This window comes from Loxodonta africana, chromosome 23, assembly GCF_030014295.1.
Source record: "Loxodonta africana isolate mLoxAfr1 chromosome 23, mLoxAfr1.hap2, whole genome shotgun sequence".
NCBI classification, from domain to species: domain Eukaryota; kingdom Metazoa; phylum Chordata; class Mammalia; order Proboscidea; family Elephantidae; genus Loxodonta; species Loxodonta africana.
The window spans coordinates 723338-747386 of record NC_087364.1 but is presented as its reverse complement, the minus strand read 5'-3'; the positions used below and the strand labels follow the sequence as shown (position 1 = coordinate 747386).

Below are 24049 nucleotides of genomic sequence, written 5' to 3'. Positions count from 1 at the left end.
CAATGGGTTTGTTTGTTTTTATTTTTTTAAAGGACCATATCTTTAAAGAATATCTCTGGAAGCTTTGTGATTCTTGTCCATAAGTGGAAATGTGTGTACACTTGTCCAGACCCACCATCAGTGAGGTTCCAAGTTAAGTTGCTTTTTTTGCCACGTAAACGAATAAGGGCCCATTTTCCCATTGGACAGGTTCTGGCATTTTCATGGTAGCTGGCTGAGGTTCACAGCTGTAGATGCAGGACCAGGAGATGCTGTAGAGTATACATTTATACAAAGAACTGGGTCTTTGCCTGTCCTTCCTGGGAGGTATTCTCTAAACCTTTGGAATTTCCCCAGTGATTGGAGTCTTTGTTACCCATAAGGGATCCAGACCACACCTGAGGGTTTATGCTAATGACGATACTCATGTTTAATGGGGGCTGGCCATGCTGGAAAGACCCACCACACAATAGCAGCCAAAGTTTAGGGGAGACTGAAGGTCAAGTTCAACCATGTGGGCAGTGATTCAATCAATCAATCAATCACTGTAGCTCTGAGCTTCCTGGTTGGTGAAAGACATCGGTGCTTGGAAAGGTGACACACCCTTTTTGGGGGCATGAAGACTTCACATTGAAGACTCTTCCGGACTTTGCCCTATGTGTCTCTTTTTTATGCTGGCCCTGACTTATAGCTTTTTGCTATAATAAAACTGTAATCGCAAGTATAATGCTTTCCTGAGTTCCATGAATCATTCTAGTGAATTATTGAACCTGAAGGGTTGGTGGGAAACCCAAAATTTGTAGCCAGTATGTTAGAAGTGAGGGAACTACTGGGGACCACAAGCTTATGACTGGTGTCTACAGTCTTGGGCAGACTTGGCGTCTGGAGGACTGTGCCCTTTAATTTGTGAGGCCTGACCTAGCCCTAGTGGTTAGGGTCAGAGGAGGAACTTCATCTGTAGGTGGTGTCAGAGATGATAGTTATGGTTTGAGCTGCTGTCTGTGGGAGAAGAACCCATAAACACACATACACAGACACCTTATAGATACTAACTAGGGCTCACAGGAGTTGATTCTTGAAAAATTAGAAGTAAGAAAGACCTCAGCTCAGATTATGTTGTCCACTTCTCTCAGTGTGCGATGTAAAACCAGAGGCTCAGGGTTCTGACCTTGGCCTTAGGACTTCATTCAGCCTTTTCTATGAGAATGTGTTGTCATGGTGTGTCCCAGCAGGAGAGTGAGCAGACTAGAATCATTTTTCATATCTATTGTTCTTGCCTCCAAATTGAGTTCTAATTCTTAGTTAGTTACGCCTTTTCCCCTAATAAATTCTGTGTCAGCTCCATAAATGGCTGCTGGGTTTCTCTGCATATGGTGAAGTGGTGACTTTCATGGTAGTCCTTACTGTAAATGTGTTCCACCAGTTCTTTTGCCACTTCAGCAAGACAGCGCCGATGAGCTGAAATTTAAATGTGGCTCCAGGATGTGGTCAGAAGTGTAATCTTGTTGGAACTCTGTCTCCTAAAGGCCAGGAAATGGGATAAAGCAATTTATCTTTCATCGGGATATGAGTCTGCCATTTCCGAGTTCTCTTAAATGCATTAGTAAAATTTTTCTTTGGAAAAAACAAGGGAAAGTTGATTTGAAACTCATTTCCCCAGTTAACTCTTCAAGTGCCCTGATGAAGACTACAAAGTAGGCAGAGTTTCCTCTTTGCCTTCAAGGCCCATGTGTAACAAGGAGCCAGAATCACCAAATGAACGAAGCTCCGCCTGCTCTGACAGTCACTAGCTGTGGCATCCTGAGCACCTGGCCTAACCTCTCTGAGCCTCGGTTTCCTCATCTGTGAATAGGGGGTTGTGATGCCTACATCAGGCAGTGGCGGGAGTTGAGTGAAGACAAGCACAGAAGGGAGGTGACCCTGTTAGTACAGTTGATTACTTGTTGGTTTTCTTTTCTCAAATGACCCCTGCTTTATGACATTCCTTCTTTCCATTTGACGTTGAAACTTGTTGCTGGGGAAATACTGTAATAAAATGCAGTACTGGAAAAGGTGCTCAGAAATGAATTGTCATTAGGGAATCACAAAACAACGAGATACCAGTACATACCTACTAAAACCAAAAACCCAAACCAATTGCCCTCGAGTCGACTCCGACTCATAGCGACCCTACAGAACAGGCTAGAACTGCCCCATAGGGTTTCCAAAGAACCACTGGTGGATTCGAACTGCTGACCTTTTGGTTAGCAGCTGTAGCTCTTAAGCACTACAGTACCAGGGCTCCTTTTAAGGTACGCAAAAAAAACAAAACCTGTTGCCATCAAGTTGATTCCGACTCATAGCGACCTGTAGGGGCCCCATTTTTTAAGTGATTGTTTCCCAGTCAATGGCTGGATTCTGACCATTCAGTTTTGAGCCCCACCTCCCTGGGCTGTGGACCCTGGCGGATGGTGAGTGGAGGTTCCTTCCCCATAGCCGTAGCTGTAAATGACTGCCATGTACCAGGCACTTCATGTGCAGTGTCCCCGACAGACTCCCAACAGCCTGCAAAGTCCACGTCCCACCCCTTCAGAGACAAAAGTGGTGGCTCACAGAGGTGAGTGGACGGTCTCCTGGAGCAGCCAGGCTTTGAGCCCATTCCTTCAAGTGTGAATATTTAGTCAGTGTCTGTTATGTGATTGCCCGGGGCTAGAAAGGGCCCTATAGGGTGAGCTAGAAGAGCCGCTCTTAAGCTTTGCTGTGTATCAGGATCACTGGAGGGCTTGTTTAAAGATCTACTGGACCCCGTCCCAGAGCTTTTCATTCAGTAAGTCTGATGTGGGGCCTAACAGTTTGTATTTCTAACACATTTCCAGCTGATACTGTTGCTGCTGGTCCAGGAACCACACTTTGAGAATCATTGATCTAGTCTCTCAATTCCCTACCCTAGTGGGCCTTAGGCTGTAGAAGAAAACCAGGCTCTGAAACTCTAAAGCCCATGACCTCCGCCAGCTGACTCAGCCGACAGTGAGGAATGTCCTCCTCCAGGTTGCTGGACGGGGGAAAGGCCTTCTGTCCTGAGCAGTTTATGACAGCGATCTTAAGAACAGTGTCAACAACAAAGCAAAATTATTAGCACCGGGGAAAAAAAAGCTTGTTCGAAATATATCTTTTAAAAGCATCTCAACAAGAACGAGTTGCCACCCAGTGGACTTCAACGCACAGCGACCCTATGCCTGTCAGAGTAGAACTGTGCGCCACCGGGTTGTCAACGGCTGACTTTTTGGAAGTAGGTCTCCAGGTCTTTCTTCCTTGGCACCTCTCGGTGGACTTGGATCTCCGACCTTTCAGTTGACAGCCAAATGTGATAACCGTTTGCACCACCCAATGACTCCAAAGGCATCTACCCAAACCAAAAACGAAACCCACTGCCGTCGAGTCAATTCCGACGACCCTATAGGACAGAGTAGAACTGCCCCATAGAGTTTCCAAGGAGCGCCTGGTGGGTTCGAACTGCTGACCTCTTGGTTAGCAGCCAAAGGCATCTAACCCTGTCTTTATTGTTGAGGCTGGCATAAATGTGCTACAACATGTCTGTTCTCAGCCCCTACAAACCAGTGACTCTCAGCTGGTGGATATTATATGTGGGACATTATTGCTGTCGCTCCAGTGTTGTCAGGCATGATGGGAACGTTATGTTGTGTGCTGTGAACACCCTGTCACAGGTAGATACAGTATCTGAAGCTCGTGGGAACTGACTGTCTTAACACTTCTCCAGTCGTTGGCCTCTTGGAGACTTTTCAAAATACCCCACATTATAAATAAACCAACCACCCTGTGGGTCCTCTCACCATTCCCCTGACTTCTAGGTCTAAAAAAAAACTTCTAGGTCTAGAAAGGGTTAATATCAGCCTTTTGAAAGCCTGATATAATTTCTTGGTTCAGGTAATGTTTGTGTTCATGCTTCCGCAAAAAAAATAAATGCTTTGGAAAATGTGGTAGTGTCACATCAGAATTCTAAACCCAGGAAGCGGAAGTTCTGGTAACTTGGGAGACCGCAGTTTTCCTCGTTGGCGTCTGCCATTTAATGCCGTTAATGAACTTCTGGTGAAATTCTCTAATTTAATGCTGATTATTGGGGAGAGGGAAAGGAACCAACAAAAGGTGTGTGATTTACTTACTGGTGGCAGAAAGTTCGTCAAGTTTATTCAGTTCAAACTGCAAAAGATTTTTTCCCCAAGCCTGGCAATAATCTAAAATGTTTTACGGTGTGCTCAAAAGCTTTGCTAATCGAGGCTTATTTAGGAGATCTGTTTTTGCGATATGTGCTCTGTAGCCACTGTGAAGTACAGTGATTACACCTAAAAGTTACTGTTTTTTTGCTGAACATTTTATTGTGCTTTAGGTGAAGGTTTGCAGGGCAAATAAGTGTCCCATTCAATAGTTTATATGCAGCTTGTTCTGTGACATTAGTTGCAGTCCCTGCAAAGTGTCAGCACACTGCTCGTTGCCACCCTGAGTTCTTCATTTCTGTTCGTCCGGTTTTGCGGCCCCTTCCTTTCTTCTCATCTTTGTTTTTGGGCAGATATTGCCATTTTGGTCTCATATAGATGATTGTTCTAAGGAGCACTTCCCTCACAATGTTATTGTTTATTTTATAGGCCTGTTTATTATTTGGGTGAAAGATTATCTCTGGACGTGGCTTCAGTTCTAAGTTAGAGGGGTGTCTGAGGGCCATAGTCTTGGGAGTTCCTCCAGTCTCTATCTGACCAGTAAGTCTGGTCTTGATTATGAATTTGCATTTTGTTATACATTTTTTCCCACTCTAACCAGGACCTTTTATTGTGATCCTGGTCAGAGCGCTGGTAGTGGTAGCTGGGCACCATCTAGTTCTTCGGGTCTCAGGCTAGCAGAGGCTATGATTCCTGTGGTCCATTAGTTCTTTTGACTAATTACTTCCTTGAGTCTTTGGTTTTCCTCACTCTCCTTTGCTCTGGACGGAAAGAGACTAGTAGTTGTATCTTAGATGGCTGTTAGCAAGCTTTTAAGACCCCAGATACTACTCACCAAAGTAAGATGTAGAACACTGTGATGGTTAAGATTGCGTGTCAACTTGGCTGGGCCATGATTCTCAGTGTTTTGGCAGACCTGTAATGTTGTGATCACTTCCCATGATGAAAGGGAGTTTCCTTGGGCATGTGGCCTGCATTGAATATAAATGGACATTCTGGCAAGGCTTGGGGGCTTTTTGCTCACACTAGATCCTGCAGCTGGCTTCTGTTCGTCTGACCTCCTTTTCTTGGGATTTGAGCTAGCAGCTTACCTGCAGTCTTGCCTGCTGATCTTGGGATTCATGGATCTTTGCAGCCTGTGAGCAAGAGCCCTGCTCTCTGACCTGCTGATCTTAGGTTTGCCAGCCCCTGCAGCTACATGAATGAGGAGAAGCCTCTATCCTGACCCACGGACTTGAGATATTCCAGTCTCTACAACCATATGTGTCATTCCCTTGATATAAATCTCTGTCTATATATATTTATACACTTTACTGATTTTGCTTCTCAAAAGAACTCAGTCTGACAATAGTCTTTATGAACTATGTTATGGCATTTGACCTAGATGTCCCCTGAAGCTGTGGTCCTTAGCCTTCAAGCCCAATAACTCAGTCCCGTGAGGTGTTTGGTTATGTCGAGGAAGTTTCCATGACTGTGCCTTTGTGTGCTCTGTTATATATATGAATATACATTCAGTGCATACAAATATTACGTGTAGAAATACCCATAGCCACCCCTATATATGCACATGGATACACTCCACATGCCTCCCATGCCTTGCAGGATTGTGTATGTTACACCATTCACCGTAGTTGCCTCATATTCTTGTGAACCTCTCAGTGTCTTCCCTTGCCTTGGTCATGTTGTGAGGACTTCCCCCTTATTGTGTATTGCCTTTCCCTTCACCAAAGTTAAGACGTGTCTACTGTCTAGTTAGTGTTTTACCTCCCTCCCCCTCCCATCCCTGGTTACCATCAAAGAATGTTTCTTTCTATGTGTAAACTTTTTCTTGACTTTTTATAATAGTGTTCTCATACAATATTTGTCCTTTTGTGATTGCTTATTTCATTCAGTATAATGTCCTCCAGATTCATTCATGTTGTGAGATGTTTTGTGGATTCATCATTATTCCTTGTCGTTGTGTGCTATTCCATTGTGTGTGTATACCATGGTTTGTTTATCTGTTCACCTGTCGATGGGCATTTAGGTTGTTTCCATCTTTTTGCTATTGTGAACAATGCTGCAATGAACGTGGGTGTGCATACGTCTGTTTGTGTTATGGCTCTTATTTCTATAGGATATATACCTAGGAGTGTGATTGCTGGATGATATGGTATTTCCATTTCTAGCTTTTTAAGGAAGCACCACACCATTTTCCATAACGGTTGTACCATTTTACATTCCCACCAGCAGTGTATAAGAGTTCCAGTCTCCCCACAACCTCACCAGCATTTGTTGTTTTCTGTTTTTTGGCCAGTGCCATTCTTGCTGGAGTGAGATGGTATCTCATTATAGTTTTGATTTGCATGTCTAATGGCATCTAAGTGAGCATCTCCATGTGTTTGTTAGCTGCCTGAATGTCTTCTTTGGTGAAGTGCCTGTTCATGTCCTTTGCCCATTTTTTTAATTGGCTCATTTGTCTTTTTGTTGGTGAAGTGTTGAAGTTTTCTATAAAATTTAGAGATTAGACCCTTGTCGGATATGTCATAGCCAAAAATTTTTTCCCAGTCTGTAGGTTCTCTTTTTACTCTTTTGGTGAAGTCTTTTCATGAGCATTAAGTGCAAAATATTTGGGAGGTCCCAGTTATCTAGTTTATCTTCTGCTGTGTGTGTGCATTTTTAGTTACGTTTGATATTCTTTGTATGCCATATATTAGGGCCCCTAGTGTTTTCCCTATTTTTTCTCCTATGATCTTTATAGTTTTAAGTTTTACTTTTAGGTCTTTGATCCATTTTGAGTTATTTTTTGTCTATGGTTTGAGGTATGGATCTTGTTCATTTTTTCTGCAAATGGACGTCCAGTTTTGCCAGCACCATTTGTTAAAGAGACTGTCTCTTCCCCATTTAATGAACATCGACCCTTTGTCAAAGATCGGTTGTCCATAGGTGGATGGATTTACTTCTGGGTTCTCAGCTCTGTTCCATTGGTCTGTGTGTCTGCCGTTGTACCAGTACCAGGCTGTTTTGACTACTGTGGCTGTATAGTACATTCTGAGTTTGGGGAGTGTGAGGCCTCCTACTTTGTTCTCCTTCGTCAATAATGCTTTACTTATTGGGGCCTGTTTCCTTTCCATATAAAGTTGATGATTAGTTTTTCCATCTTGTTAAAGAATGTTGCTGGAATTTGAATCAGGATTGCATAATATTTGTGGATTGCTTTGGGTGCTATTGCATTTTCACAATGTTGAGGCTCCCTATCCATGAACATGGTATGTTTTTCCATTTATGTAGGTCTTTTTTTTAAGTTTCTCTTTGTAGTGTTTTGTAGTTTTCTTCGTGTAAGTTTTTTATGTCCCTAGTTAGATTTATTCCCAAGTATTTTATCTTTTGGGGGGCTATTGTAAATGGTATTGTTTTTCTGATTTCCTTTTTGGAGTTCTCTTTGTTAGTGTAGAGGAATCCAACTGAATTTTGTATGTCGCTCTTATACGCTGCCACTTTGCTGAATCCTTCTATTGGTCCCAATAGCTTTCTTGTGGTATCTCTGGGATTTTCTATCTTGTATGACCATATCATCTGTGAATAGGGGTAGTTTTACTTCTCCTTGCCAATTTATATGCCCTTTATTTCCCTTTCTTGCCCTATTGCTCTAGCTAGGACTTCCAATACAATATTGAATAAAAGTAGTGATAAAAGGGCATCCCTGTCTGATTCCCATTCTCAAGGGGAATGTTTTCAGTCTCTCTTCATTGAGAATAATGTTCGCTGTTGGTTTTGTATAAATGCCCTTACTATAGGGTTGCTATGAGTTGGAATCGACTTGACGGCACTGGGTTTATGTTGAGGAATTTCCCTTCTATTCCTATTTTGCTGAGAGTTTTTGTCGGGAATGGGTGTCGTACTTTATTAAATGCCTTTTCTGCATCAGTTGAGATGATCATACGATTCTATTATTTATGTGGAGGATCACATCAATTGATTTTCTAATGTTGAGCCATCCTTGCATCCCTGGCATGAATCCCACTTGGCCATGATGTATTATTTTTTTTGGTATGCTGCTGTATTCTATTGGCTAGAATTTTTGCATCTATATTCAGAGGGATATTGGTGTATAATTTTCTTTAGTGTTATCTTTGCTTAGCTTTGGTATTAGGGTTATTCTGACTTCATAGGATGAATTTGAGAGTATTCCTTCCTTTTCTATGTTCAGAAATATTTTGAGAAGTATTAGAATCAACTCTGAATGTTTGGTAGAATTCTCCAGTGAAGGTGTCTGGGCCAGAACTTTTTTTTCTGCTGGGAGTTTTTTTTACGACCTCTTCAATTTCTTCTTTTGTTAAGGGTCTGTTTGTATTTTCTACCTCAGTTTGTGCTAGTTTGGGTAGGTAGTGTGTTTCAAAATATTTGTCCATTTCTTCTAGGTTTTCAAATTTGTTGGAGTATAATTTTTCATAACGTTTTTATTTCAGTTGGATCTCATTTCTCATTTGGGTCATTTGCATCTCCTCCTCCTTTTGTCAAACTGACCAGTGGTTTGTTGATTTTACTGATCTTTTTTTTTTTTTTTTTCTCAGAAAACCAGCTTCTAGTCTTGATTCTTTCAATTGTTTTTTCTGTTTCATTTATTTCTGCTCTAATCTTTGTTATTCCCTTTCTTCTGGTGATTGTGAGCTTCTTTTGCTGCTGTTTCTCTGTTTGGGTTGTAGGGTTAAGGTACTGATTTTTGACCTTCTTTTTTGATGTGTGTTTATTGCCATAAATTGACCTCTGAGTGCTGCTTTTATTGTGTCCCAAAGGTTTTGGCGTGTTGTGTTTTCATTCTCATTTGATTCTAGGAATTTTTTAATTCTTTATTTTATTCTATTACCCAGCGTTATTCAGTTTCCATGTATTTGATTCCTTCCCCTTGTTCTTCTTGTTACTGATTTCTAATTTTATAACACTGAGGTCAAAGAAAATGCTTTATATTAGTTTCATATTTTTGCATTTGTTGAGGCTTGTTTTGTGGTCTAAAATATGGTGTATGCTGGAGAATGATCCTTGTGCATCGGAGAAGCACGTGTAACATGCCGCTGCTGGGTGTAGTTTTCTGTGTCTGTCTGTGAGGTCAAGTTGGTTGATTGTGTTGTTTAGATCTTCTGTATCTTTGCTGAGTTTCTCTTTAGTTCTGTCCTTCATTGAACGTGGTGTGTTAAAGTCTCCTATTATTATTGTGGAATCGTCTGTTTCTCTTTTCAGTACTGTTAGAGTTTGTCTTATGTATTTTGGAGCTCTGTTGCTGGGTGCTAGGTAGTTCCAAGGTGGTTACAATTTTGGTGATTCCGTATTGGTGTGCATGAAGTAGAGCCAATAGGTGATCCCCTAGGATCCCTGAGCTAGGAGGGCCCTGCATTTTACAAATGTTTGAGGCTTACTGTATACTTGATCTGTGGTAGTACAAAGGTGAACCTTGTACTTAACCTGTACTCAGCAGCTTTGAGTTGATGGAAGGTGTATATCTGCAAACCATTAATACACAGTGGTACGTGGTAAATCCTTCACGGGGTTGAAAGTGCTGGGCATATTTAGAGTGAACGCTTCTAGCTAGGGGTTATAATTTGGACAGATTGCTTCTTTGGCAGTTTAGTGAGTTTTAATATGACAGAGAGGCTGTCCTTATCATTAAGTCAATTGCTAACAATATGTTATACAAATAATCTTGCAATGTGTTAGTTCCCTAACCAATGTTCTCTTACTGCTTTCATAGTATTTTAGGTCTTTAAAAACGTCTTGGCACTCTTTCATGTAAATCTTAAAGCTACTATGTTTCTACAACAAGTAATTGGTTTATTTTGATGCCATAAAAACACTTTAATATTTAACTTTATCTGTTTTATCTATCTGTGGGGACAGGGAATGACTTTGTATCCCCAATGCCCAGTACTTGAAGGTACTGTAGTATTTGAATTGAACTAAACGCAAAATTTCCCTGGCACCAGGCTAGGCAGATGGCCTTTTGAGCAGTCACTTGTCAGTTGTCAGCTGCAGGGAGGAGGGAACCCCTGAAGTTCTGCTCCTGTGTCTGCCCTCCTAGTTAAGTCCCCTGCCAGTGGCCATGTGGGTCAGCTCTCAGTGGGTTTCAGGCTTACGTTGAAACAGAAGGCTTTTATTTGGACTTTGTGAAACTGTGTGTACTAATATCTGAGTATGAATCTTAAATACGCACAGATTTTAAACAAGTTTTTGTAGTTAGAATATGTTGTTTTTCAGTCAAGCTCTTGTGCAGTTTTATGATGTGTATTGATGTAAGCTTAAATGGAGGGCTTGGGGGCAGTCCTAGGTCGGTTTACTAATGCCACTTGTGGGTGTAGCGTTTTGTCCTAATACTTTCTTAGTTTACCATTAAAAAAAAAAAAAAGTTCCTATTATGTGGCCTGTAACATATAAAAGTGATTTGCCAAAGAAATTTCAAAACATCAGGGAAGTTTGATTAACGTCTGTGGCACTTCTGTTGTTGTCCTTGTCTTGGCCTCTTTTGTGGCAGGAATTGCGAATTAAGAGACCTGGGATGCAGTTTGTCACCTCAGTGAATGTTTGGCCCTGGGTGAGCTCAGGGCTCAGTTTCTCCATCTTGTAAAATGAGGAAGTTGCATGAGATCGGTGGTGTTCCTCACGGTGGTGAATACGTTGTTCTGTACGTTCAGAGGTGAGGTACGTTGTAATTTCACACCAACGGTGATTAATAATGAATTAGACTGGCTATCGTTATATGTGAATATACCTGTCACGCAAACATCATCTTTTGTGTGTTGGGATGGAGAAAAAAGGTGAGAGGACACAGCCAATTGCCTGCTCATATCCATCCTCCTTTTTTTTTTCCTTCTAGCAGAACCTGATTTTATTTTGCCTGCCAGTAAGGATTACACACCAGCTAAAACTGCTCAGTCTTCCTGCTCACCTTTCAGCTGGTGGTGACCAGGTAACAAACAGCTCCAAAGGCAGAATCCCTGTGGTTCTCTTTGTGAATAGGACAGCTTCACAGGCAGGAAGCCTGAGGCCTGCCCCTTCCTTCACGCTTGGAATCAGCAACAACTGTCTCGTGACCAGGAGGACCAAAGCAACCTGCTGAAGTTGGCTGAGTGCGAATCACGGAGGAACCTAGGTCCCTGAGGGCATTGTTGAGCCACTGTACCAGCTCCAGGGCTGCCTACTTGTGTTCTTGTTAAGCCAAAAAAAACAGCAAAAACAAAAAACAGTTGTGGCTGAGTCAGTTCTGACTCGTGGCAGCCCCATGTGTGTCAGAGTAGAACTGTGCCCCATAGGGTTTTCAGTGTCTCATTATTCAGATTTGTCAGGCTTTTCTTCCAAGGCACTTCTGAGTGGACTGGAACTACCCACCTTTGTTACAGGATAGAAATAAGTCTTCTGTAGAAAGATTGTAGTACAGCTGCTTAAACAAGTTTCTTGCAGCCAAAACACTGGACTGGATGAACTCCGGAATTCTTTGGAGGCTCTAGAAAGTCTGAGTCCAGGATGTACATACTCAGTGCATCACTAAGCCTTCCAGCTTTACCTCCTGAGTGTTCCTTGGATCCGGCCATTTTCACACCTTTGTGGCCGCCTCTCCAGCCCAGGCTACTGGCATTTCTCACTTGAATTATCACCATCACCTTTTCCTTGGTTCCCTGTGTCCACTCAAGGCCCCTCCAGCCTTACAGTCCAGAGGGACTGTAGTGTTTCCTAGAGTCGTCTGCCCTGACTGGAATGGGGTTTGCTAAGGGATAGCTGAAAGTGCTGACAAAACAGACTTTAGGATGAGCTTCCAGGAAAAACCTCCCAGATCCTCTTTATAGAGTTGAGGAGAGCCATTCCCCTCTTCTATGGTCTGGAAAGTTCTAAGTCAGGAAGCTGCCACATAGCTGATTACGGAACCATACTGGCTAGTACAGATTCCGTGGGTGGTGCAAATGGCTAACAGACTGGCTGCTAACCAAGGGGCACCTCAGAAGAGAGGCCTGGCTATCTACTTCTGAAAATCAGCCTTCGGAAATCCTGTGGAACGCAGTTCTACTGTGACACACGTGGGGTTGCCATGAGGCAGAATCTGCTCGAAGGATACTGGTTTTCTTTTTTTTGGCCCCTCCTACAGTTTGTTCCAGCAAACTGAATGCCTTCCATCTGGCTTCCCTCCCCCATAAGTAGACTCTGAACACCCCTCCCAGGTGCTTCTGCCTGCCAGTCACCTGCCTGCCTCGAAGCAGCAAGAAAACTGGGGATTTTTTTTTAATGTTGTGAGGGAAGATTGTACACTGTGTGGAACTGTCAGGATTTGAAGGCATTTGGAAGATTTGGGGCAGCCACTATCCCAGACATCACTAGAGTGGTCCGAGGTCATGTTACTTCCTGGCCCATTGCTCTTAGAATAAAGATCAAAATTCTCAGCAGGGTCTGTACCACATGATAAGACCCTTTCCTGGTGACCTAACCCCACCTTCCCCTCCCCAGGAGGCTCACTCAGCCTTCTTGCAGGCCTTCAGCGGTTCTGCAGCCCCTCCGCTCCCCTCAGGGTCTATGTTGACATCACCCTCTGGGGGCACTCCCCTAGCTGGTTGGCCTGCACCCCGGGGCTTCTGTTCACCAGTCAGAGTTTGGTTCAGATGTCACGCCCTCCCTGACCTTCTGGATTCAGTCTCCCCCACTACCCGCACCCTCTTACTCTGTCTGGACCTTGGTTCTTAGCCTCATCACAGTCGATAAATTGGGTGTTTGTGTGGTTGATGTCTGCCTCTCCGTTTGGACACCAAGCTTTTTCGTGGCAAGGTGCGTGTTTGCGTTCTTCATCATTATACCCAGTGCCTGCACACAAAGGAGGGGCTCAGTGAACATTGCACCAAAGGACTTTATTCAGTCTTCTTATAACTGAGCATTTGTTTAAACAGCAGTGATGAAAAGATGATTGTCAACGTACAGAATTGACTTTTGTTGACACTTGGGCTCTCTCATAGAAAAAATATGTCAAAATATTACTGGAAAGATAAATTACAGTTCCCAAATTCAAGCTCTGGAAGGCTTGTGAGGGCAGGAGACTACTTTCTTCTCTGCAGCTCCTGCCAAGGCTGCTGTTTCAATCCAGAGGAATCTCATTTTGGGCATGACCACGCCTAAGGTAGTAGCAGGCACATCAGCCATGGAGAGAGAACTCTGCTCAGATCTGTTGTCTCTGCCCGTGCCCATGTCGACCGAGGTCAGGAGCCCTGGCCTGCAGAGCCCCGGCCGGAGGGCCCTCTAGGCAAGTTTTATTTTTACTCATGACCTGCTTGCTTCCCACTCCTTTTCTGCAGCCTCCACCTTCACCGATGTGAGAAAAAGGCCTTTAATCACCCTGCCCAGGTGAAGTAGTTGGAAAAGAAAGAAGAGTAGCTAAAGCCGGCAGAAGTGGTGGGCAAGTGGACAAGTCCCGAGAGCAGGAGAGGCAGTTGAAAAGCACAGACCCTTGTGTGTTCACAAAACTAGGAAAATCGAAAAAGTGGAAAGTGGTACTGTATCAGAGAGGGCTCTGACCAGTGGCTCTCAGCCTTATTAGATGCAACACGCCCTTTTTATAACATTGTAGTAATATCCTCCTTTCTCCTGAGATTAAATCCATTGATAGTGTAACCTACCTATATACAATCTAGGAGGCCTCGTGGTACAGTGGTTAAGAGCTTGGCTGCTAACCAAAAGGTCAGCAGTTCAAATCCAGCAGCTGCTTCTTGGAAACCCTATGGGGCAGTTCTACTCTGAGTTGGGATCGACTTGATGGCAATGGGTTTGGTTTTTATATACAACCTAAAGAAAAATTGTACGCCCTACCTGTAGTATAAAAAAAAAAGATAAAAAGGAAAGTGGATGACAGTAAAAGGTAATTGACAATAAAACCTAGTTCTATATGCAATGCTCAGGCACCCCTTTACAGGGGGACACAGTGAAGCACCCAGATGCCTGTAGAATCATCGTGAAGGAGACAAATGCAGACTGACTCAGGACTGGGGTAACGGGGACTCAGATTCCACAGGCAGAGTGCATTGGTTATGGGATCTCCTGAAATGCCAGGCAGGTGTTAGTGAAGCTCCCAACTATCAGGGCACACTTTCTCTTTGATTTATACGATATTCTGAAAAGTTCAGTCTATTACAAATTGAGCAAAAATGAACCACAGAAAAAAAGTTACGTGTAAAATGGACTTAATTTCTGGGCTCAGAAGTTTTACGAACGGGAATGTCCAGTGGGGTGGAGAGTATGGGCAGCGCTTGATTCAGGAACGTTCCCCAATGATTCCCCAGTTCCTAAACGCCCCCTAGTGGGCGGTGCCATTCTCCGTTGAGACCGAGTCGATTCCGAAGTTTAGTTTCTGAGAAGCCAGAGGGGTCCCGTCATGATCCCCACCTGCCGGCAGGTGGTGCTGTTTAGCGGGAAACGCCCGGACAGCATGGTGGCCAGAAGGCCTGAACTTTTATCTTCTCCTTCTGTATTTAGGATTGAAGTGTATTCAAAAGTTACTGTATATCAGAATGACGTGAGTATTTTAAAAGGGTACAAGTTGGAAGAAACAGGAAAATTAGGCTCCAGATCTCATGTAGACAGAGGCCTGAGAGATTCCTAGCAAAAGGCCTCTTGGTGAGCTTTGTGGTAAAGGTTCCCAGGATTGTAGGGGAAGGAGCAGCCAGTTTAGGGCTGACTGTAACTGTGACTTAAATCGTTGCAGGTTACCCTGCTCAGCTGATGCTCTAACGAGCCCAGTGTTCATACGTTGTTTCTCGTCAGTGGGCTTCTGGGTTGTCTACACGGAAACTAGATCATCACTCCCGCTTTCTCCCTTTGCCCAGCACCACTAACCTGCTGTGTCTGTGGGCTCACTGGTTCTGGGTGTGTCCCCAACACCACTAACCTGCTGTGTCTGTGGGTTCGCCGGTTCTGGGTGTGTCCCCAACACCACTAACCTGCTGTGTCTGTGGGTTCGCCGGTTCTGGGTGTGTCCCCAACACCACTAACCTGCTGTGTCTGTGGGTTCGCCGGTTCTGGGTGTGTCCCCAACACCACTAACCTGCTGTGTCTGTGGGTTTGTCGGTTCTGAGTGTGTCCCCAACACCACTAACCTGCTGTGTCTGTGGGTTCGCCGGTTCTGGATGTGTCCCCAACACCACTAACCTGCTGTGTCTGTGGGTTTGTCGGTTCTGGGTGTGTCCCCAGCACCACTAACCTGCTGTGTCTGTGGGTTCGCTGGTTCTGGGTGTGTCCCCAATACCACTAACCTGCTGTGTCTGTGGGTTCGCTGGTTCTGGGTGTGTCCCCAACACCACTAATCTGCTGTGTCTGTGGGTTCGCCATTTCTGGATGTGTCCCCAACACCACTAACCTGCTGTGTCTGTGGGTTCGCCGGTTCTGGGTGTGTCCCCAACACCACTAACCTGCTGTGTCTGTGGGTTCGCCATTTCTGGATGTGTCCCCAACACCACTAACCTGCTGTGTCTGTGGGTTCGCTGGTTCTGGGTGTGTCCCCAACACCACTAACCTGCTGTGTCTGTGGGTTCACCATTTCTGGATGTGTCCCCAACACCACTAACCTGCTGTGTCTGTGGGTTCGCCGGTTCTGGGTGTGTCCCCAACACCACTAACCTGCTGTGTCTGTGGGTTCGCCGGTCTGGGTGTGTCCCCAACACCACTAACCTGCTGTGTCTGTGGGCTCGCGGATTCTGGGTGTGTCATGTAAATGGGATCACACAGTACGTGGTCTTTTGTGTCTGGCTTCTTTCTCTTAGCGTAATGTTTTCATGGTTCATCTGTGTTGTGGCAGGTATCAGTATTTTATTCCTTTTTTACGGCTGAAGAATATTCTACTGTGTGGATGTACCACATTTTGTTTATCCGTTCATCAGTTGACGGACATTTGGGTTGTTTGTATCTTTTGGCTATCGTCAGTAATGCTGCTATGCTCATTCACATACAACTGTTTGCATGGGCGTATATTTTCAATTCTCTTGAAAATACAGCAGTGCAGTTGCTAGGTCATACGGTAGCTCCGTGGTGAACCTTTTGAAGCAGTGCCCAACTGTCTTCCAAAGTGGCTGCACGATTTTACGTTCCCACCCACAGTGTATTCGAGTTCCCTATTCTCCACATCCTCGTGGACACTTGTAATCGTTCAGTCTTTTATTTTAGCTGATCCTAGTGAGTGTGAAGTGGTATCTCACTGTGGTTTTGTTTTATAGTTGTCTGATGACTAACGATGTTGAGTACCTTTTCATATGTTTATTGGCTGTTTTGTGTCTCCTTTGAAGAAATGTCTCTTCAGACCTTTTGCTGATTTTTTAATTGGGTTATTTGTCTTTTTTATTGTTGTTGTAAGAGTTCTTTACATATTCTGAATACAAGTCCTTTATCAGATGTATGACCTGCAAATTTTTTCTCTTCTCCCATTTTATGGGTACCATTTCACTTCCTGATGGTGTTTTTTGCAGCAGAAAAGTGTTTAATTTTGATCAAATCTGATTTATCTATTATTTCTTTTATTGTTTGTGCTTTTGATGTCATATCTAAGAAACCATTTCCTAATCCAAGACCGTAAAGATTTCTCTCATGTTTTCTTCTAAGAGTTTTTGTAGTTTTAGCTCTTGCATTTAAAGCCTTTGGTCGATTTCGAGCTAATTTTTGTGTGTGGTGTGAGACAAGGGTCCAACTTCATTCTTTTGCATGTGAATATCCAGTTGTCTTTCACCTTTGAAAGTTGTTAATTTCTGTGATAGAGGGTAGTTCATAAATGAGGAAAGACAGATTTCTTCCTTGACATCTATTTCACTGCTGCCAGGACAGATAAAATGGGGGAGTGGAAGAAAGAACATAATTTTGGGAGTTTTTATTTAGAGGTTGTCAAATCCCCCATAAAACCAAATTGTTTGCTTTTCCTAGTAGCAAAATTTTATTGGGCCACTAGTTAAGTAAAGTAAGGGAATAATCGTGTGGAACTTTAAACTTCTAAGGTTTATCTCATTACCCTTAATTTCAGATAATCTTCCCTCAGTATTTGCGAATTGGGAGCTTATTTTATATACTGCTTTATTCACAAACTGCTTGTTTTTTTTTATACTTTGAGTAGACATCGTTTTTCTGAACAGTATTAATTTAAACATACTGTGTGCAGTGTACATCCTGGGCTTGTGGGTTTATTTCTGCCTCATACTGTGTGCAGTGTACATCCTGGTCTTGTGTGTGTGTTCCCACTCTCATCCCGGCGTGCGCTCTGGGTAGCCTGCAGTCTGTAGTCGTAGGTGGTCACAGGATCCTGCCCAGTCAGTATTTCCCTTGTCCCTCTGGAGGCTGCCACACACCTTCACTGCACACTGGGCCGAGGTCTGGAGTATAGCCTGAGCTTAGAATGAAACAGCCTGACTGAAATAGCTGTTTGGGGTCTGAGTCCAATCAGTGTCTTTTGTGTGACCCTTAGCTTCTAGCTCAGGGTCTCTCATCCTCAGCTTGGTTAACATTTTGGGTGGATGATTTGTTGTGGTGACTGTCTTGTACGTTGTAGGATATTTAGCAGTATCTCTAGCCGGTACCCGCCAGATGCCAGTAGCACCCTCCTCCCAGCGTGACAACCAAAAATATCTCCAGACATTGTCACACGTTCCTTGGGGAAGAAAATCGCCCCAGTTGAGAACCCTTGCTTTAGCTAAATGTACTGACCAGCTACAGACATTATTCAGAGCACTCCATGAATGTACACGTAAGCAAATGTACATGTATGTGTGGGTTTCTACTGTACGTATAAGTAGGCATGTGTCCTTACCGCATATAAACATACACATGGGTGTATAAGACCAAACACGGAGGCTTCTCAGAGTGGATCGTTCTGTGGGGAAATGAATGATGGGGCAATGTCTTCATATTACACATATTTTCAGTGTTAGTATGTCTGCAAATCCGTGCACCCCAGAGCGGCTATTTTCTGCTTTTCCACCATGGCGCAGTCTGCCATCAAAGCCCCAGGGAACAGGGAGAGCCCTGGTCAGCTGACATGAAGGACCCACTAACCAGGGACTGTGGGGTTGGCAGGCTGGAGGAAGCAAGGGGGGCGAGGTGTGTGGCCGAGTTCCCTCGCTGACCAGGGGCACATGTTGGATGGGCTGGTGTGCTTTCAGTTTGTATCTCCTGGGAAAGACCCATCACAGGGACCCCCTAAAGCAACCTGGGGTAACCAGGTGGTTAGGCAGAGAGAAAGAATGTTCCAGTGTACCTTCCAAGCTTCCCCTGGCTCCCCTGAAGTTTCCACAGGCCTCTGGGGGGATGCGCTGGTAGACAGGAAGCTTGCAGAGGGGCACCATCGTGGGTGGAGTGGTCAGGTAACCAAGGCCCACTGTGCGGGTTACCAGGACCTGCATGGGAGCCACATCCAGGCCTCTCACGGGGTCAGCAGTACCAGAGCACAGCCTGGGAGGGGCCAAGTATAAGAGGGCTGCTGGGCCCCATGAGGCCTTAAGGTTGACCAGCCACCAAGGGACCAGTGTCTTTGCTGCAGACACTGAGGAGCATAGGGAAACAGCACAAAGCCCTCCTTTCTTCCTTCCTTCACTGGTTCTCATAAGCCTCTTCTCCCAGACACCCAGACGCCATCTTGGGGAGAGTGGGAGAAAATCACAAAAATTAAGAATTAATCCAAAAAAGACAGCTCTACCAAAAATTACAAGTAGAATTACTGGATTAGACTGGCTTGACCTGATCAGACTAAATTTTAATTTTCCCCAGTGCTACCCAATGGCTAAGATTAGATCAGTGTAGGAATATAAGTTACGTTTTCTTTGTACGTCTGATATTGCATATTAAACTTCAGACCCACAACCCGTGTTTGTCTCTTTATTATGTCAGGTGGAGGAGTAAGCAATGCATACTTTAAACATATTTTCAAGGCCCGGAATATTTTACAGAGATGTGTACTGATTGGAATGAAAATCTTTGTAATATTTTCATGTTAATGCGTTACAAGATAGTTGTATTTATATTACTATTCTGATATATTAATCAACATATATCAGTGTATTGATCTATTAATATATCAGTGTATTAATGTAAATATATTAGTATTAGATATTAATTTACATTTTAATTTAACGATCTTAAAGGGGATTAAAGTACAAATTGGCCCTTCACCAAAACAATAATCCTTCTCAGGAAATATAAAATATTGTCGTCTCGTGTGGTAAAATGTCTCGCTTTTGTTTGCCTGTTGATCACTGTCTCCTGCCCTAAGGTGAACGTGCGTCTTGGGCAGGTGGGCTTGATGTTCTACCCTGGACTTAACTGTGGCTGCCTCTTAATTAGAGCTTTGAGGCGTTACTATTCCACCTGTGCTCCTCCAAGTGTTCTGTCAGGTACGAGCTTGAGGAGAGAGACCCATCTGCTTCAAATTTGCCACGAGGCTCCGTCACCTCCTCACTGTAGGTTCCCAGGATGTTCCTGTCAGCAAGAGCCTTAATGCGTTGCAGGTCAGGCCCAAACCTAGAAGCTTGCAAGAGCTTTGCATTTAGCCTCTAACGAAGCCAATCTGATTTTTGACTTGTTTTTTCTCTGTAAGTTTTCTGCAGCGTCTTCACACCCTGGCAGCATTCTCCGTAAGGCAGCTGCCGCAGGGTGGGAACGCCAACAGGCCTCCTCGTGGATGCCTGGAGACCATTTTGTTAGAAGCAGCTCTTAAGAAAATCAATGCAGGGCATTTTCTACATATATTGCAGCCATTTTTTATCTTGACTATAAAATGCATTTCAGGAAGATGATGAGGTCTGGGACCCTCGGGAGGGTGTGGCACCCAGACTGGAGCCTTGATTTAGATCGTGTTGAGTGGGGTGGGGGAGGCGAGAGGAAATGGATTGTAGGAGTCAGTGGCTGGGGACACTAGTGTGGGGAAGAAGGGGAAGGGGGTGTGGGTGCATGGTGTGTGAAACTGGAGGCAGGGGGAGTGTGGCATTTGTAAAGAAACGTGAGCTGTGCAGAAGAGCTGAGGGGAGGGGCACTCGGGGCACTGGCTGACTAAAGAGCAAAGTGGAAGAAAACCTGCCCTTGAAAGGAAGAGCAAAGCAGCCTGTTTTAAAGACAACAAAAGCAAAACAAACCAGATAACCACCCCGAACTGCAGCAGTACCCCCTTCTCCACAGACCAATTGCCTTACTTGCCTGCTGGGCTGGAGTGGGAGTGGTGGGCGGGGAGATGTGAGCGCCAGGCTGGATGCAGGGTGTACCCAGCACTCTGGTGGAGTCAGCGGTATTGGACCAGAGAAGGGCATTTCCCACACAGAGACACTTCTCACCTGGGCAAGCACGGGCTTTCATCCTAGGGAGAAGGGTGGGTAGATGATGACCTGTCTGTGAGGTTGTTCCAGTGTGAGAACTGGGTTGGTATTAACATTGTATTAAACATGTAAATGAAGCATAGATGGTTGAGTTAATAATGAGAATGTGGTTCGCTGAGACACAGATATTTGCCACATATTTTATTCTTCAGATTTACCAGTGTTATTTGGAATTATTCCTATGGTTTCCGTATGGTTCCTACCAGATGGAAAACTTGTGTATTTACTACAGTAAGACCAAGCTCACCACTGGTAGGCTTTTCATGTATCATGTTTTGGCAGGATTTCCCTTTGACATTTTAAAGTTCATTCCCATTTGTGTTGCTGAAATTCTAGAGCTTTTGATGACTCATGCCAAAAACCTAATCACATTTTTGCTTTATTAGCTTTTCATCTGAAATGCCAAAATTTATATAGTTTGTGAGGATGTTATCTTCCACACAGGCATCATTTTGGTATCTAGTCAAATTATTCTAAATGAACTGTCCAAGACCCTCAGTATGTATCCCGAAAGTTGTTACAGTAACTTTAATTTCAAAACAAACAATAAAATACATGTAGCTGTGACCTATGGAAGCATGATTACTAGAGAGATAGATGCCTTGTGAGCCAACATGTTTTATTTCAGTTTTAAAACCTATATCGATGTCCATGCTTTATTGCATGAAATTAAACATTGTAACAGTACCCTGGAAATAAAAACTAGAGTGTCAAGTTACTGTTTACTCTAAAAAGCCCAGGGGAAGGTAAAGCTCCTTGTGTGTCTCCCACCCCACCCTTTGTGATTTTACTCTGTTAAAAATGGGTTAGAAATTTCCTCAAGGTAAACGTTTCCTCTCACAGGGTGAAACTGGTGTGGCAGTATTCTGTGTTCTGTTAAGAATTCTTTTGAGTGAGTTCAACTAGAGAACCAGAATGAGGTGGCTATTTAGAGCTCATTTAGTCAGAAGGATTACTGAAAGGATGCCTATGCCTTGAAATAACTTTCAGAATTAACCCACTGTAGACATCCGCTTCCGGGAAGATGGAGTACCAAAAACCGACGGCCGCCGAGCTGATTCCGACTCAGGGAGACCCCGTGTGTGTCAGCGCAGAACCGTGTTCCGTCAGGCCTTTAGTGGCTGATGTTTAGGACGTAGATCAGCAGGCCTTTCTTCTGAGGTGCCTTGGGGTAGACTCGAACCACCAATCTTTCAGTTAGTAGCCAAGCCTTCACCATTAGTGCCACCTACTAAGTAAACCTAAAAACCCTGGACTTTATATGGAACAAGTATAAGAAGACTCTGAAAGGTGGACAGAAAGCAGCAGACCAGCTAGGGACCACAGGACCCCAGGAGTGGGACTTCATGTATGAAGCAAATATAAGAAGACTCTGAAAGGCAGAGAGAAAGCGGCAGACCAGGGACCGCAGGACCTAAGGAGTGATGTGGTGATGAGTTCCTTGTTTTGTTTTGTTTTTTGCTAAATATATCCCATACTTGATGCTGAAGAAGCCTGCAACTGGACATACCAACGGGCACAGAAAAAAAAAAAAAAAAGGCAAACAAATCTGACTTTGTCTAGCCAAAGGACAAGGTAAGATTCAGCCTAGCAAGACAGAAAACTTTTAAGTAATAACCACTGTATGCAAGCCAGTAACCAAGGAAAAACTGTGACCTCACCCCCATCTATGCCAGTAAAGGCCAAGTGGGAAGCCTGGACTCCCACCCTATTCCAGAAATAACAAGGACCACCTCCCCACCCACTCCTGCTGAGGTGGTATCAGAGGAGGCCTAGTGGAGATTTGGGACTTTCAGTGCTGTCTAGCAGTAATGAGGCCCCCCTGGGATGTCACAGACGCTGTGTGGGGAGCAGTAACAAGGCTTCCCAACCCCCCAGCCAGGAGGCATGAGTGAAAGCTTAGTGGGGAAAGGAACGCCCACCCTCATCCGATGACAATGAGGAGCATCCCTGCCCCCTGGATATCAACGGAGGTGTTGTGCGTTAATGGACAGGAACCTAGCAGTGAAGAGGTAGGGTCCCTCCACTCCCTCCCTGCTGGAGTGCTGTCGGAAGAGGAAGCAAGCCAAAACTAAAGATTTAAATAAGATCCAGAGTCCATAACAATACAAAAGTCCAAGTTTCATTTGAAAATCACTCATCATTTCAAGCACCAGGAAGATCTCAAACTGAATGAACAAAGACAGTGAGTGAATCAACGCCAAAGTCAAATGACAGAGGTTTTAAAGCAGCCATTCTAAAAATACTTTGTTGAGCAATTACCAATATGCTTTAAAAAATGAAAAATAGGAAGGTCTTACAAAAGAAATGGAACATATAAAGAAGAAACAAATGGAAATATTAGAACTGAAAAATGCAACGATTGAAATAAAAACTAAATTGGTGGGCTCAACAGCAGAATGGAAGGGAGAGAGGAAAGAAGCAGTAAACTAGAAGACAGAACAGAAGATATGATTGAATGTAAACAACAGAGAGAAAATAGGCTGGAAAGAAATGAACAGAGCCTCAGAGACCTGTGGGACTATGAAAGAGATCTAACGTTTGTGTCGTTGGGTTCTCAGAAAAAGAGCAGATGGGGGTAGGGCGGAAAAAGTATTCAAAGAAATACTTTAACTTTAACAAGAGTCATAAACCTAAATATTTAAGAACTTGGGAGAACCCAAACAAGGTAAACCAAAGAAGCAGACTTCTCATCAGATACCGTGGAGACCAGAAGGAAGTGGCACATTTTTCAAGTGCTAAAAGAAAAGAACTGTCAACCCAGAATCCTGTACCAAAATCAAAACCCATTGCCGTCAAGTTGAACTCTGATTCATAGTTACTCCATGGGACAGGGTAGAGCTGTCCCATTAGGGTTTCCAAGGCTGTAAGTCCTCATGGAAGCAGACTGCCACGTCTTTCTCCCGTGGAGTGGCTGGTGGGCTTGAACCACCAACCTACCAGTTTGCAGCAGAGCGCTAAGCACTGTGCAACCAGGACGTCTTTCTCAGAATCCTATGTCCAGGGAAAACGTCCTTTAGGAATGAAGGGGAACCAAGGCCTTCTCAGACGGAAGAGAGCTAAGAGAATTTGTTACCCGCAGAGCTGCCCTAAAACAACAGCTAAAAGAAGTTCTCTAAACAGAGAAGAAATGGAACATCAAGAAGGAGGCAAGAACATGGTAAAGCAAAAATAGGGATAAATACAAGAAGCTTTCCTTCTCCTCTTGAGTTTTTAAAATTATTTTTGATGGTTGATGCAAAAATTATAACATTGTTTGATGTGGTTCTAATGTATATAAAGGAAATATTTAAGATAAACATTTTATAAATGGGGAAAGGTAAGAGGGTGGGAAGGGAGATACTTTTCTGCACTTCACTCTAACTGGTAAAACAAAGACACCAGTAGACTCTGAAGAGTATGTATATATAAAACCTAGAGCAAGTACTAAAAAACTATACAAAGATACACTCAAAAACTCTTATGGATGAATCAAAATGAAATCCCCCCCACCAAAAAAAAAGTTAAAGTAAGCCACAGGAAGAC

General features: G+C 43.9%; 1 protein-coding gene across 3 annotated transcripts in view; it reads left to right on the top strand.

Annotated features, from left to right (window-relative positions):
• MCF2L (MCF.2 cell line derived transforming sequence like) overlaps nucleotides 1–24049 on the top strand; it is a 337829-nt gene that overhangs the window by 42279 nt on the left and 271501 nt on the right. The window lies entirely within an intron of this gene.